We start from the raw sequence: 17,253 nt of genomic DNA, 5'->3' as shown, positions 1-17,253 counted from the left end.
GGGTTTTGTATCAGGGTAATGCTGGCTTCGTAAAATAAGTTTTGGAGTATTCCCTCTTCAACTTTTTCAAAGATTCGGAGAATTAATATTGACTCTCCCTTAATTATTTGGTGGAATCCACGTGTGAAGCTGTCTAGTCCTGGGCTTGTCTTTGTTAGTTTTTTGTTTTGTTTTGTTTTTTAAAGATTTAAATAATTATTTGAGAGAGAAAAAGAACAGTGGGGAGGGGTAGAGGGAGAGGGAGAGAGAATCTTAAGCAGGCTCCATGCTGAACACAGAGCCTGATGCAGGCCCTAACCAAGGACCCTGAGGTCATGACCTGAACAAAAATCAAGTCAGTTTTTCAACTGACTGTGATATCTAGACACCCCTGTTAGGTTTTTTAAAATTATATACTCAATTTTCTTTCCATTAATTATCTGTTCAGATTTTTTTTTAGTATGTTATGCACTTCTAGGAATCTATCCACTTATGCTGTGTCGTCTAATTTTTTGGTGTATAATTTCTTTGTATTTTTGTGAAATTATGTAATATCTCCTTTTTCATTTATAATTTATTTAAGTCTTCTTTATTTTTTTTCCCTTGTTACATCTAGGTAAAGGTTTGTCAATTTTGCTTGTCTTTTCAAAAATCCTATTCTTAATTTCACTGATCTTTTATACCTTTCCAGTTTATATTTCATTTATTTCTGCTTTGATATTTGTTATCTCTTTTCTTCTGCTAACTTTAGACTTAGTTGGTTCTTATTTTTCTAGTACCTTAGGGTATAAAGTTAGGTTGTTTAGTTGAAATCTTTCCTTTTTATTTTTTTTTTGTTTTGTTTTGAGATCTTTCCTTTTTAAATGTATGCATTTATCACAATAAACTTCTCTACTCTCTTCTTTTGCTTCACTCCATACTTCTGATAAATTCTTTTCCCATTTTCCTTTTTCCAAGGTATTTAAAATTTTTTTTCCTTTAGATTTCATCTTTGATCCATTGACTGTTCAGTGGCATACTGTTTAATTTCCATACGTTTGTGAATTTCCCAGTTTTCCTCTTGTTATTGATTTCTAGTTTCATACCATTTTGATGAGAAAAACATTTGGTATGATTTCAATCTAAGTTTTTAAGAATTATTTTATCACCTAAAATATGCCCTGTCCTGGAGGATGTTTCATGTGTGCTTTAGAAGGTTGTCTATTCTGCTGCTGTTAGATGGAATATTTTCTTGTATATTAGATTCATTTAGTCTAAAGTATAGTTCAAGTTTAGTGTTATCTTACTGATTTTCTGTCTGAAAGATCTATACATTGTTGAAAGTGACATAGTGAAGTCCCCTTATTGTTTTATTGTCTAATACTCCCTTCAGAATGGTCAATATTTACTTAATAAATGTAGGTGCTCTGATGTTGTATGAAGATATATTTACAATTGTTATATTTTTTTTCTTTTTAATTAACTAGGCTTCATGCCCAATATGGGGCTTGAACTCATGACCCAGATCAAGAGTTGTGTGCTCTACTGACTGAGCCAGCAGACATCCTAATTATTATATTCTTTTGATAAATTGATTCATTTTATCATTATACAATGGCCTTCTTTGCCACTTTTTATCATCGTTTACTTAATGTTTTGTATGATGTACATATATCTACACTTGCTTCCATCCCTTCATTTTTTTTGTTTGTTTATTTTTAGTTTCAGGTGTACATATAATGATTCAACAATTCTCGAATTCCTTCTTTATATGAGTGAAATCATATCCCATCCACTTACTTTTAACCTTTGTATGTTCTTGAAGCTGAAGCGAGTCTCCTGCTGGCAGTATATAGCTGGGTCTCTCCTTAGGAAAAAAAAGAAAATATATATACACACACATATATTCAGCCACACTCTGTTGATTGTAGAATTTCATCCATTTATATTTACAGTAATCATTGATAAGTAAGAACTTACTATTGATATCTTGCTAATTGTTTTCTGGCTATGTTGTAATTCTTTGCTTCTTTCTTCCTCTCTTGTCTTCTTCCTTGTTGAATTGATGATTTTCTTTAATGGTATACTTTTATTCTTTTTATCTTGTATGTATCTACAATAGGTGTTCGTTTTGTGGTTATCCTGGGGTTTATGTGAAATATCTTATAGACATAATAGTCTATTTCAAGCTACCAACAATTTAACTTGGATTGCACATGAAAATTCTACTCTTTACATTTCCCTTACACATTTTATTTCAATGTCACCATTTTCCACATATTATATCTTTTTGTATTGTATATCCATTAACGAATTGTTGTAGCCATAGTTACATATACAGACATATATAGTTTTTATTATGTTTACCTTAAACTTTTATAGTAAAGTGGTTAACACATCATATTACAATATTAGAGTATTATGAATATGACTATTACTTGATTTGGGGTATGATGTCTTGACAGCTCAGACCACTGGGTCTACAGCACTGATAATTCTGTGGTCCTTGCCAAGGACTGCGATGGTCCACAGCAGCTACAAGGGCTGTTGAAGTCCTCAGTAGCACCTCCAGATCTCCAGATCTGTCACCTAGGGACTAGGACAGTCACCAGTGATGGCTGGAGGTGATAGTGGATATACACTTGACTGTGGGGACTGTAGCTATGTCTCTGTAGTGGCAAGGGTCAGTTGAAAACACACATATATGAGTGAGAACCAAAACCAGCAGCAAGGACCAGGACACATGGCACAACATGGGCACACTAGCAACTACAAGGCCTTGGTTGTTGCTATGCAGCCCTGTGACTTCAAGATCTGACTATAGGTGTGTTCACAGCAGTGGAAGCCATTGATGAGAGTTATGCTGGCAGGATGAAGCTGCAAATGAGCCCAGAAGTGCATGCCAGAGACAGGAATCAGGGCCAGATTTAGTCAACAGGTAACTGTGGGGCTGCTAGCTGTTAGCATGCACTCCATTCCCATGACTGCAAGGTCTCATCACAGATGATGGCACAGCAGTGGGAAGATTTCTTAAATATGGTCCAAACTAAATAATGGATAAATATATCTATAAATTTAACTGAAATAAAACTGTTCATTGAAAAACTGAATTGGGGGAGGAAAAATGGGTAAGGAGGATTAATTGATGGTGATAGTGGTATTTAGACTTTTGATGGTGATCACTGTGCAGTGTATACAGATATCAAATTATAATGATGTACACCTGAAACCTACATAATATTATATACCAATCTTACTTCAATCAAAAGAAAAAGAAAAAAAAGAGTGAAAAGGAATGCATAGAATAAAAGAATATATTTCCAACACAAATAAACTGCCATAATAATGTTAGCATGCTCTAGAAAATGTTAAGAACACTTATATCAATTTATTAAAAGCTCAATAGAAATATGGGTAACGCAATGCCTGGGTGGCTCAGTGGTTGAGCATCTGCCTTTGGTTCAGGTCATGATCCTCTGTTCCTAGAATCAAGTCCTGCATCAGACTCCTCGTAGGAAACCTGCTTCTCTCTCTGCCTATGTCTCTGCCTCTCTCTCTCTCTCTCTGTTTCTCATGAATAAATAAATATAACCTTTAAATATATATATGTATATATATATGGGTACATATATATATATGGGTACATATATATACATATATATATATGGGTCGGGGCGCCTGGGTGGCTCAGTGGTTGAGCGCCTGCCTTCGGCTCAGGGTGTGATCCCAGGATCCAGGATCCAGTCTGGTGTTGGGCTCCCTGCGGGGAGCCTGCTTCTCCCTCTGCCTGTGTTTCTGCCTCTCTCTCTCTCTCTCTCTCTCTGCATCTCTCATGAATAAATAAATAAAACTTTTAAAAAATATATATGGTGAAATAATTTTATAAAAGCTTCACAAATGAGGCTAACAAAATGGCCAAATAATATATGAAAGGTTGCTTAACACTAAGTCTCATTACTAATCAGGAAAATACAAACTATTCTGATACACACACACTATTATAAACTGACAAAATTGGCAAAGTTTATAAAGTTTAACAATATCAAGCAATAATGTGGAGGAATTGGAAATTTTTTATATTCTGATAGTGTTAAATTTAATACTATTGTGACTTTGTATAACACTATTATCAGTTGATAGTAAAAGGCACACACCTCATGACTCAGTATTTCTACCATACTCAGTGGTATACACTAGATAAAATCTCTCTAGCTTGCATCTTGAAATGAATGTATATGAATATCCATAACAACATTGTTTGTAAAGACCAAATTGGTTTGACATTATCAACTGAATGAATGAATTAACATATTTCAATGTATTCTTACAATGGAATACATATGGCATGCACAATGCTTTAAACAAACTACAATATTTAACTCAAAGATTTTTATTTTATTAAAGATTTATTTATTTATTTTAGATAGAGAGCATGAGCTGAGGGAGCAGCAGAAGGAGAGGGAGAGAGAATCTCCAGCAGTTTCCCCACTGAACATGGAGCCTGACGTCGGACTAAATTCTGGGAATATGGGATCATGACTTGAGCTGAAATCAAGGATCAGAGGCTTAACAGACTCAGCCACCCAGGTGGCCCTTAACTCAAAAACTTTTAGATAAACCTACAACTGAGATATGTAGAATAAACATGATGAAAAGCTGACACATCCTATATATGAATATAAAAATTTAGTGTTTCTGATCGTACTTTAAGACCTTTATACTTAAAATAAACTCTATCGCATTACCAAAAATATATTTTAGCCTGGTTCTTGAATTCTCATGTTTCTTACTAAAGAAATATTTATTGAAATATTCAAAGATATTATTTCTAAGTGTCCCTTTAACTATTCCCACAATTCTTTTACTGACATGTAAAACAGCCTATCAAAAAAGACAAATAATGATTCTTTCTGAAGCAAATGGGACTTTATGACATCATACTTTGAAGAGCCAACAAATCTGTAATCTTATCTAGTTTGACAGTTATAAAAGGCATTTCAAAAATTGATTGTATCTACTATGACTTTAAGAGGGTTAGCATATGACTAGGGAAACAAATCTTAAAACCTCTTCTCTAGGGAATGTACTCTAAAAGATTGTATTCTTAATTCACAAATACTGTCACCCTTTCCTTCAGATTTGATACAGATTATAATAAAACATTCCATTTTATTTCATTCTAAAATGAAATATCTCATGTTATATGTATAGAGTTAGTTGTTCTTCATTATATTATATGAAATAAATATTGCTTCTAATTTCTGAGGTTTCAATATCTTTGTGTTTCTATGGTGCTATACAAATTTAAACACTGCTGATTTTCATGTTTTTTAGTTATAAGTAATAATGTTCAGGTATAAAATTTGAATGAGAATTCAATATTACTGGTATTTCTTGGTTAAGTGAATTGTCTACCATTTATGCAAAAAATATATTTACTTCAGCCATATATCCCTTTGTTTTGCTTACTTTGAGCCTATTTATAATAGTCCAATCCTCAAAAATGCAATTATGTAATAAAAATACTTTTGAACCTGAAAAGGATTTTTTTATTTACTATTCTCATTTCTGTTTTTAATAGTAGAAACACTGATCTTTTGCAAATGAGATCAGGCATTGGTGATGTCAGCATCCAATAAAAAGGAAAGATCACTTTCAAATTAGCTCAATAGATTTGTAACAGGACTAAAATCTTTTGATTATATTGCGGAAAAAAGTAGTTTTCTGGTACTGATTTATGGAATATTAACTTTTGGTAATTCCCTTTGGTAATTAACTTTTAATAATTTTTAAATAATTGTTTTGCTCTCCCAGTTTGTGACTTATATGTTTAGTATCTTAACAAAGCAGAAGCATTGGCTTTAATAAAGTCAAATGTGTTTATTATGTCTTTCATGGATCATGTTTTTGGTATTACATCTAAAATTCTATCATTAAATCTAAGGTCACATAGATTTTCTCCTAAGTGTTTGCTTATAAAAATTTTGTTGCTTTTCATTTATATTAGGTCAATTTTGAGTTACCTATTGTTGGAAGTATATGAATTGTGTCTAAGTTCAATTTTTTAGCATATAGATGTCCAATTTCTCTAGCATCATTTGTTGAAAATAATATCCATTTTCCATTGAACTGCGTTTGAATTTTTGTCAAGAAATACATTTGGAATATTTGTGTAGGTCTATTTTGAGCTGTGTCTTCTATTTCATTGATCTATGAACCTGTGCTTTCATGAATACCATACTGTCTTGATTACTGTAGCTTTGAAATAAGTCTGAAAATAAGCTAATGTGAGTGTCCCAACTTTGTTCCTCTTCATCAGTATTTTATTGGCTCTTCTAGGCCCTTTTGCCTGTCCATATAAATTTTAGAGCAGTGTTTCATTACCTACCTAATATCTCCTGGGATTTTGACTGAAATTCTGTTGAATATAGTTCAAGTTGGGAAGAATTCACATGCTAACTATATTGTATTGTATAATTTATGAAAGTAAAATACCTCTTCATTTATTTAAGTCTTTGATTTATTTCATCAGCAGTATCTACCTACAAATCTTGTATATTTTGCTCTATTTAATCCTACATATTTGGAGTGAGTTATTATGGATGATATTTTTAAAAATTCCAAATTCCAATTGTTCATTTCTGATACAGAAGAGCCATTGACTTGTATAGATTGACCTTATATCTTGCCACTTTGCTATTCTTATTTATTCCAGAAGTTTTTTGAAGATTCTTTGAGCTTTTCTACATAGACAATAATGTCATCTCTGAATAAAGACAGTTTAAGTTTATCCTTTCTGAGTGTTTTGGAAGGATTAGAAATTTTTTGCAAAACTTTTTCAAAATTGTCTCATTGTTCTAGCTAAAGCTCCTAGTATGGTGTTGATAAAGAATTGTCTCTATCTTTCTCTATTTTAGTGAATTTTGATCATTTTATTTATTTATTTTAAAATTTTATTTATTCGAGCAAGAGCCAGTGAGTACATGTGCAGTCATGCAATGAGAGGATGGAGGGGTGGAGGGGGTGTGTGTGCCAGGCAAGGACCAAGCAGACCCTAAGCATGGAGCCCAACACAGTGCTCCATACCAGGACACTGAGATCAGGACCTGAGCTGAAATAAGAGTCAGATGTTTAACTGACTGAGCCTGCTATGTGCCCAAATTTTGGTCATTTTTAAATTATTTATTTTCCCTTCCCACTTGGTATTTAATTCATTTTGCTTCTTTTGGGTTCTTAGGTTAAAAGCATAGATCATGGATTTCAGGTTTTATGTTTTTAAAATAGATGCATTTAACGCAATATATTTTTCTTCCTTCTTTTTTTTAAGAAAGAGATAGAGCTGAGGGGAGAAACAGAGAGAAAGAGAGTGAGAGAATCTTAAGCAGGTTCTATGTCCAGCCCAGAGCACCTTCCAGGGCTCTACCTCACTACTCTGAGATTGTGACCTGAGTCAAAGTCAAGAGTTGGATACTTAACCTACTGAGCAACCCAAGAACCCCTAATGCAATATATTTCTATCTAGGGACTATTTTAGCTGTATTTTAGCTTTGATATGTTGTATTTTTCTCTCTTCTTTTAGTTCAAAATATTTTCTAATTTTCTCTGTGAACTTTTTGCTTTAGTCTATTAATTATTTTATAGTGATTTAAAAACTTTTTCAAATGTTTGATGATTCTTCAGGATATCTTTTTCTAAAAAATGATTTATAATTAATTATGTTATGGCCAAATAATACACTTTGAAGATTTCAATCTTTTTAAATTTATTAATAATTTTCGAAAATAAGTAAGTAAATTTATTAAGAATTTTCTTATGACCTAGAATATTATCTATCTTAGTAAATGAGTGATGTACACTTTTAAAAAGTATATATTCTATGGCACCTGGGAGGCACAGTCAATTAAGCATCTGACTCTTCGTTGTGATCTCAGGGTTGCAAGTTTGAGTCCCACCTCAGGCTCCACGCTCAGTGGGGTGTCTGCTTGAAATTCTCTTTCTCCCTCTCCCTTGACCCCTTCCACTCGTGCTCTCTCTCTCTAAAAAAATAAATAAATATAACTTTAAAAAACTAAAAAAAAAAAAGTATATATTTTGCTAGAATAGCAGAATGGTTAATGGTAAAGTTTCTTGAGGGTGGGTGCTTGGGTTTGCATCTGTACTTTACTGCTTTCTAAGAAATGAAATATTAAAAAAAAAAACTTAACCTCACTGTAACTTAGTTTTCCTATTTGTGAGATGGAAATAAAATGAAGATACCTACCTCAGAGTGTGGTTCTAAAGATTAAATTTTTTTTCTCTCATATAAATATTTTAATCATTTTTTACGTGTCATATATGTTAGCTGCCATTATTTGTATTATGATTATCATGACATTTTCCTTTGTCATTATCATTTGCAGCAGCAATAATTGTATCAAATAAACTTGAAAAACATTTTGAGAAGCAATAGCTAATATGTACACAGAAAGTGAGAAGTGTATAAAGTCATGAAAAAGGGAAGGGGTGACTGGAAAAGACATCAGGACATCATTTCAAGGTAAACTTTTTTTACCCTATACTTCACTTATAGCCTGTCTTCTCCACATAAATTCACATAGGACTTCACAAACTATAAATACATTTGCTTATGATTTCCAAATTCAGAACTTTGAGCCAAACGTCTATGAACTCCAGCTGTCTTAAGCTACTGTTTGTTTGCTAAAAAGTATTACTTAGATCTCTCAAAGGCTCTTCAAGCTCCACATATCTATGCCTAAATTCATAATGTTTGCCTTGAAATTGTCCTCAACTGCTAAGTGTGTTTATCTTAATTACAAATCCATGACTAGAAAAATGACTGGTGGTTGGTTCTCATACCCTTTGGATCTACTCTGAAGCAAACTTAAGGCAAGAATGCATTTATCATCTGACCTGTGTGTTCCCTGCCTCTAATGGAGGGCCATAATGGTGTTTTATGTTCCTCAGTATTGCTTAAGTTCCTAATACATCTATTAGCCCTTGGAAGATATATTGCAAGTCAGGAAACTGGATTGTGATTTTCTACTGTGGTAACTGACATTAGCATTCTGCTTACCAACTGTTTATTGTTTCTGATACTTAGTCAAATAATGATATCATTGGCTGCGCCATCTCCTTACACCTAATAACATAATGGTATATGCACCCTCCTCACATATCCCTGTGTGTTGATTGCCTCCTGCTGGCCATTCTAATCTTGCTGCTCATTATAGTAATTACACACACCTTGCTGTTGACAATTATGTGCTGCAATCTGGCATGCTACTCTTGAATCCAATCTTCTCCATTGATGGTATAATTCAAATTGCTATATCTGCCTGCAATAACCTCTTTTGAACCCCCATTCTTTTCTTCCCACAAAGCCATCCTAAGCACCTAACCTTCTATGCCCACATTAAATTCACTTCTTTGTCATACAGTTCTCTCAGATCCCCAGACAAATCGGTTGCTCTTATGTTTTTCTTATTTTTAGTTTGTACTAGATCATCATATCTTCTCAGGATCTATATTAGATGCAGTGTGTTTTTCACTATAGTATAAGATCCTTTAGCACAGAAACTTTGTCCAATTTTCATTGTATTCCTTGAAGGGTTCTCCCTACAACCCTTCTCTTTTTTTTGGAATAGTTGAAGTCATCCGAATAAAATTATGCATGATTTGAGAAAATATTAAGTGTATAGTACAAAGATTCTGGGTGTTTATATATTTCAATAATTAATATTTGATTGATTTGTAAATACTAGAAATTGAGCAATAAGAACAATTCAGAGTTGTGATTCTTTATATCTATGTAAGGCAGGTACTAAGGTATGTTCTATAAAAATGTATTTACTGTGCATAAGAATTTCATCCCTAAAGAATGGCAGATAAAATGGAAATTTATACATTTTAATGAAACAAATGATATGTATTACACAAAAACCCTTCTACATCTAGTAGATTATATTTTCCAGTGACTAATTTAAATAAAGTAACATGGATGAAGTACTTGTAATGATCTATTTATATATACATAGATATATAAATCTATCTATATCTTGAAATGATTAGAGAAAGAAACATAATAATAGTGATTTCTTTATGTTAGCAATGTGTGCTAGTTTATTTTATCTAAAGATCTCCAAGGCTTTACAAACATTAACATCTCCCTCTTATCCAGTGAGATAAGTATCATTATCCAAGTTTTATAGTGAAGTGATGGAGGCACAAAGAGATTAAGTGATTTCCTCAAGGTTACCGCCAGTTATGACAAAGAAAAGGATAGAAGTTAGATTTATGAATCTCAGTCTTATGCTTTAACTATCCTTGGGTGCTGTGTATTTGTCACCAAAGACATCCTGATAAAAAATACTGAGAACACAGTAAACAAAGACCATATAGGTAAAAACCAAATATTTGGATATTCGACATCAAATTGATTAAATAGGTAAAAGCATTAATTCCAAATGGAAAGCTAACTTTATTATAAAGAAGCTTATCCATAGTTTGTAATTAAATAAAGCTAGAAGAGATTGTGTTACATTATATGCCAGTCAATTTGTATATAAGAGTATAGGACTATGCTTCAAGAAAAGTCTAAAAATATGTATGTTTCTATGTTTACATCATTTGAAGCTGAAATCTGCTGGAATGGTGTGAGTCTGGATCTTTGAAACATGATGTGCTTATACAATACCTACACTAATAACTTTGCAATCATGAGAACAACCAGTTGTTTGGTAAAAGTATAAATAAATGGATAACTCTCCACATATTTATTGAAGCCATTAGCTGGTTAACTTGGTTTTATAGAAAAAATATACTGCAATTTCTACAACATTGTTTGCTTCTTCAATGCAATAACCATCAGCTTTGTGTATTTGTCCTTCCAGCAATGAACATAAGAGCTGGCATTATTTTTAAAGTAAGAAAATAGCTTATTTTCATGTAAGTAAAAAGGTAATTGACTAAATTCTAAAAAATCTTTTGTTATTGTCTATTATTCCTAAAATATTGTTATGATAAAAAATAGAAATAAATGCATATTACCTAGATGCAGACCCAAACCACAAAAGCCAGGTTACCAAAATATATGTGCATCAAAAGTATTTCTTCTAACTTTATAAAATGCTGCATATGTGCCACTTCATGTCCAAAGTTTAGTGCATTATTTTTGGATAGACATTTTTGTGTGTATTTTCTTTTTTGAGTTGTGCATGTCACAAATGTCAAGGGTTTTATAAATGGTGATGAATTTCTTTCTTTTAACCATTTTAAATCCAGTTCATCTTTCCTAGTGTGTGAATCTGTAAGATTCTACTAAATTAGTAAAATGTCTTGTTCTCTACTATAATATATAAATCCTACAGTTTTAAAAGAAATAGCAATTATGCTCTGCATTTTAAAGTGCCAGTGTTGTATGATTTGTACTAATCCAAAAATTTTACAACACAGAAAAATAAAAACATGTTCCATAGTAAGATTACCAAACACAAAATATGCTTAATAGGCTATATGCACAATAAAATTTTAAGTTGTCTAAGACATGTGAATAATACATGCAGACTAAACTTCCATCTGGTATATTGACAAGCCAAGTTTGGTTTTAATATGCAAGAATCTGAGTGTGTGTGTGTTTCTCTGTGCACACATTCTTGCCATAGATATTTTCTAAAAGATAGAAAAAAGTTTGTATCTAGTCCCTGCATCTCGTCCCTTTGATTCCAAAGATAGGCAATGTAATATATTTGAAATTCACAAGTTCCAAGTTTTTGTGGGTCAATAACTCCTTCTATTGAAAAATTTTTGACAAGTTGTTTTTAAATAAATTGTTAAACTTTATTATTCAACTTGACAGAGAATACCTACATAGTGCAACCTCATTGGTGACCAGGGGTGAGTCTGATGATTTGATCAAGTAAGTGGAGATTCTCTTCATCCCTTGCCTAGAGGTCACATATCCTGATGCCTTCCTCTACTTATTCTATCAAACTCCTGCTCCACCTCAAGATAAGGTACAGATTCTACCTATTTTCTTAAACCTTCTTTGATTGCTTTAGAATATGCTCTCCACTAATACATACTGTATTGTTATCTATCTGTCTCTCGAATTGACTGTAAATTTCCTTACTTCAAGTATGGTATCCTTTTCACATTTATACAGGCATAACTCAATGACATCATGAGGTTGGTTCCAGATTACTGCAAAAAATGAATATCACCATAAAGCAAGGCAAATAACTTTTTGCTTCCCTGTGCATATAAGTTATGTTTACACTATACTGTAGTCTATTAAGGGTTCAGTATCATTATGTCTAAAAAAGAAGTATACATTTTAAGGAAAAATACTTTATTGCTAAAAAATACTAGCTATCATCTGGACTTTCAGCAAGTCATAATCTTTTCGCTGGTGTTGGGTCTCACCTCTGTGTTGATGGCTACTGATCCGGGTGATAGTTGCTGAAGGTGGGGTGTCTGTGGCAATTTCTTAAAATAAGACAACAATGAAGCTTGCCACATCAATAGACTCTTCCTTTCATGAGTGATTTCTCTATACATATGATGTCATTTGATAACATTTCATGCACAACAGAGCTCTCTCAAAGTTGGAGGCAGTTCTCTCAAACTCTGCTGCTGTTCTTTTTTTTTTTTTTCAACTAAGTTTAAGGAATATTCTAAACCCTTTCAACAATCTTCACAGCATCTTCACCAGGAGTAGATTCCAACTCAAGAAACCACTTTGCTCATCCGTAAGAACTCCTCATCTAATTAAGTTTTATCATGAGATTGCAGCCACTCAAATACAATAATGAAAATTTTGAAATATTCCCAAAATTACCAAAATGTGACACAGAGACTCAAGTGAACAAAAGCTGTTGGAAAAATGGTGCCAAAAGATTTGCTTGACACAGGGTTGTAACAAATCTTCAATATGAAAAAAAAATGCAATATCTGAGATGCACAATAGAACAGAGCACAATAAAACAAAATATGCCTGTATAATCATTGCATACATATACATAAATGCTGCTACTACTAAGTGTTATTCTAAGTTTGCAGAATTGAAAAATAAAGTCTGTTCCCCTAGGGAGATAAAGATCTCAAAGAAAAGCAGAAAAGATGGACAAGAAAAAATAATTAAGCAGCAATATAATAAGCACAAGTAGATGTTATTATTTGAGACCATACCCTGAGGGAGTCAAAGGAAGTTTCTAGTGTATGTGACACTTAAATGCAGTGTTAAAGAATAATTAGGCAGTAACCAAGTAAAGGATGAATGAAGGGGAATGGTCCAAGCAGATGGGACAGCATGAAAGACTACTTTGAGAGATGAGCTAGTAAAGGGAGATACAGAACTTAAATTTTGAGACTGGAATCAGAAAAGTTGAGACTAGAACAGAAGTCAGATACCAGAACATGGAAAACATCTTAATCTGGGCAACCATGTATTTTCATTTACCAGAGTTTACCAGTTGTGCAGGTACAACTAGAAATAGCATTCCCCTTTGCTCAGATGTGTCCCATTTTGGACAATAAATTCAAAGGACACTGTAATTTAAGACTAACTCCTGATATTGATTGATTAATTGATTGCAAATAATAAGAAGCCTTTAGATGTTATTTATAAATATTGATTGAGTATATAAACCATTTACAAAGACAAATCTGGCACCTCTGGCAGATGACATTCAAAGGAGTAAGTCTGAGGCCATAAAAACAAGTAAGGAACCCCTGAAACAATCTAAGTGAGAAACAATAAGGACCGGAATGGCAGTGACATAGATAGGGTTGTGGAGAAGAAATCATTTCAAGAGGTGTTTAGGAAGCAAAAGAACCATCAGTTTTGAATGGTGAAGAAAAACAAGGAGGAAAAAACTAGATACTAAATATGATTCAGAAGAATAAAGGCAAATAAGTGAAGGCACAGAAATGAAGAAGACACTGGGATGTATTCTCTGATGATGGAATAGCATAAAATAGATCATAACGTGTGTGGAAGTAATTGCAAGGTAACTTTAGTAGAGTTTCTTAGACACAAATATCAGGCAATGTTGATGTCAGTGCAATGATGTGTATGCCTAAAGAGAAGCATGGAATAATCAGGAGCCTGTTTGGACCAGACACATGTGGGGCAATAGGGACAGGCTGCCAAGTTCTGCAATAATGTCCTGGTATGAGCGGCCCAGTGAGTCAGGTGTCAGAGCCAGCAAACCAGAGCTGGAATCTGGTGAACAATTCATTAGAGGCTAAAGGTTGAAAACACTATGAATGAGCTGATGATACAATAAGTAATTGGACTAAAGCACAGGAGAAACAAAATCAAGGACTCCCAGCTGGGGCAAGGAACATTGAAGAGAGCATTTGTGAATAAAATGGACAAATATATGATTGAAAAGCTCCTCCTGACCACAGAAGAGTGACAAGAAAAGAAGCAGACAGAGGTAAGACAAAATAACTGAGTGCTCACTCACTAAGGTTAAATTTTACCCAAAATTGGAGTGCCTCAGTTGCTTAGTTGGTTAAGTCTCTGATTCTTGACTTCAGCTCAGGTCAAGATCTCAGGGTCATGATTCCAGGGTCATGATCTAAGGGTCGTGAGATTGAACACTGTGTCAGGCTTCCCACTCAGCAGGGAGTCTGCTGGAGATTCTCTCTCACCCTCTGCCCTTTCCCCTGCTCTCTCTCTCTCTCTCTCTCTTTCACTCTCTCTCTAAAAGAAATAAATAATTTTTTAAAAATTACCCAAAAAAGTAAAAGTAAAGTAAAAGTCAAATGCCAAACTTAACAGATTGGTTTGTAGATTCACAAGCAGTGGGACGCTTGGCTGGCTCAGTGGTTGGGTGCCTGCCTTCCGCTCAGGTCATGATCCCGGGATAGAGTCCCACATTGGGCTCCCTGCGAGGAGCCTGCTTCTCCCTTTACATATGTTTCTGCCTCTCTCTCTCTCTCTCTGTGTCTCTCATGAATTAAAAACACACACACACACACACACACACACACACACACACACGAACAGCTACATCCAAGAGCAGTCTATGCAGAGGCAGAGGGTTTTGGTAGACCCACGGTCATTTCATTTTTTTTTTTTTTTACATACAATGAGAGCTACAGAAAAATAAAATTTAAAAAATAAGATGACAAAATGACAAAATAAGTGTTGGTAGCTATGTGATAAGGTCTGTCTGCTACATAAGATATCCAGAATATTATTTTATTTTATGTAGTCATATGTAAAAAGTTAAGCAGTTCTACTTATTTTCACATGTGACTAAGTATTTTTATTGAAATAAATGATGCCAACAACAAAAATTTATCTTCTATAGGAATATTTTATCTTACAGATATCCTTCTGATTTTTTCCATCAACTACCCTCATCTATTTCAGACACTTGGTATTTTGCTCCTCCTCCAAAAATCCACACTTTTAAGTGATATGTTCTATTGAGTTATAGTCACAGGTAATAGCCAACAGGAAGGAAATCAAGAGCTAAAAGCTATCATGACAGTAAAGTACAGAAAATTACTGAATAATAGTAGCTGGAAATTTAAAATAAAAACAACTTTCAGAGTAGTATCTGGATGTTAGATTCAAGCTAATATGTTTAATATTAAATATCTGCTTAAATAAGATGTTCCATCACTATTTCTTTATTTATGCATTTTTTTAAAATGTTGTATATTTTATATTATATCCAAATGATTGCTGGCCCAATGAAACCTACCCTTTTATTTACCAGATACTACATTAAAGTGACCAAGACAAAATGCAAAATGACCCTTTATGCCATATTTGGAGTAGGTCATTTATATAAGAAATAACTGTCTGTGGATCTAGGGTCAGGAAAGTTTATCCACAATGAATTGATGTATTAAGGAGCAATAAAGACAATAAATATTAACATAATCTATAAACGTTCAATGTAATTAGTGTTTGCAAAAGTACTTACTTTAAAATTTGATTAATAAGATTTAAGCAAATTAAGTTACTATACAAGTCTGAGTTTTTATAAGTAACAATATGTCGTTAAGGCCCATTGTTAGTTTCACTGGGAAATTATCTTTTCATTGCATCTGTCCAGAATGAACACAATTCATTTTATTGTCTCCCATAACTCACTTCTTATGGCTTTATGGAAGTGTATGTAGTAGTTTCACCTCTGGCTCTACCCTGTGTTATACTACATCACAAACTCATTTAATGGTGATATTAATGATTTTAGAAATCACTACAAATGGTTGGCAGCATCGTCGTCGTTAATGTCTCAAGGGAACCATACAACTGAGTTTTATCAGCTTGAGGCTGAGGTATTTGATGAAGTAATAACAAACTAGCTCTGAATTGTCTTTCATTACCCTTTATCTCTCCTAGAGAGAATATAACTTATTCAAATTATAATGGCCTCTGTTATCAATGAGCTTTACTATTTATTTACCTGCATCCAGACATGCAAATGCACATGCATACTGGTTTTTCAACCTACCTGTAATGAAATTTCTTCACTATCAGAATCATGCACAATCACAAATTACAAACTAGTTTCTGGTATAATTTGCTTAGCATAAAAACATCCTGTTCATTCTTTTAATATATACTATCTTGATTAAAGGAGTAAAATCCAATCATTAGAGTTGAAACACAGTATATGCTAAATAATTTTTAAAATAAGATCACTATTTCAATTAAGTAGTTTTTCTTTCCTTTAAGAAACATATGAAGTTAAATTGTGCTGAGGCTAGCTTAGGTTAAGCAGAGAATTGTTAAGGAGAGGACTTCAGCTCAGCACAGACATCTCAGTATCTACTTTTTGTTTTAGCTTAGTTATCTTTATTTATGGCAACAGTTCTCATATTTGTATAAGCTGGGTAATTTCAAAGAGTTTTCATACTCCATATCAGTTGCATCCCCTTAGCTGATCACAAAGTAGAGTAAAAAGGTATAATTCTATGTAATTGACAGATAGAGGAGATCCAAAAAATTGCTTTGATGTCCTGAAAAGAGAATCAAAAGAAGTGTTCCCTGGGCCAGTCCTCTCTCCTCTCTGCTTTGTGTGCTTTCGACCTTGAGAATAATTCTGTCTTGCTTGCCTCTTTTAACATATGTTAATGAATGATGCAAAAACAAAAAATCCTACAATGAAGTTAATGGTGATCTGTAAACTAAACCCTTTTTCCATCAATTCTTTCTTACAGCAAATATTAATTGACTAGCTTCATGTCACATACTGTTCTAGATATGGAGGATAATATAGACAAGAATTTCTATCTTCACTATATTCTGTTGAAGGTAATAAGTGTGTA

At 33.3% G+C, this 17,253-nt stretch overlaps 1 long non-coding RNA gene across 2 annotated transcripts in view; it reads left to right on the top strand.

Annotated features, from left to right (window-relative positions):
- Positions 1-14,175: 14,175 nt before the first annotated feature.
- The window catches only part of LOC112665454 (uncharacterized), a 113,948-nt gene continuing 110,870 nt past the window's right edge, over positions 14,176-17,253 (top strand). Inside the window, exon 1 of one of the 2 annotated variants that reach the window (XR_004809697.2) lies at positions 14,176-14,396. This is a non-coding gene — a long non-coding RNA (uncharacterized LOC112665454). The remainder of the gene's footprint in view (positions 14,397-17,253) is intronic. The other variant, XR_004809698.2, reaches the window with a different exon arrangement.

This window comes from Canis lupus, chromosome 27 (genome assembly GCF_003254725.2).
Source record: "Canis lupus dingo isolate Sandy chromosome 27, ASM325472v2, whole genome shotgun sequence".
Classification (NCBI taxonomy): domain Eukaryota; kingdom Metazoa; phylum Chordata; class Mammalia; order Carnivora; family Canidae; genus Canis; species Canis lupus.
This window is presented reverse-complemented; position numbering and strand designations above follow the sequence as displayed.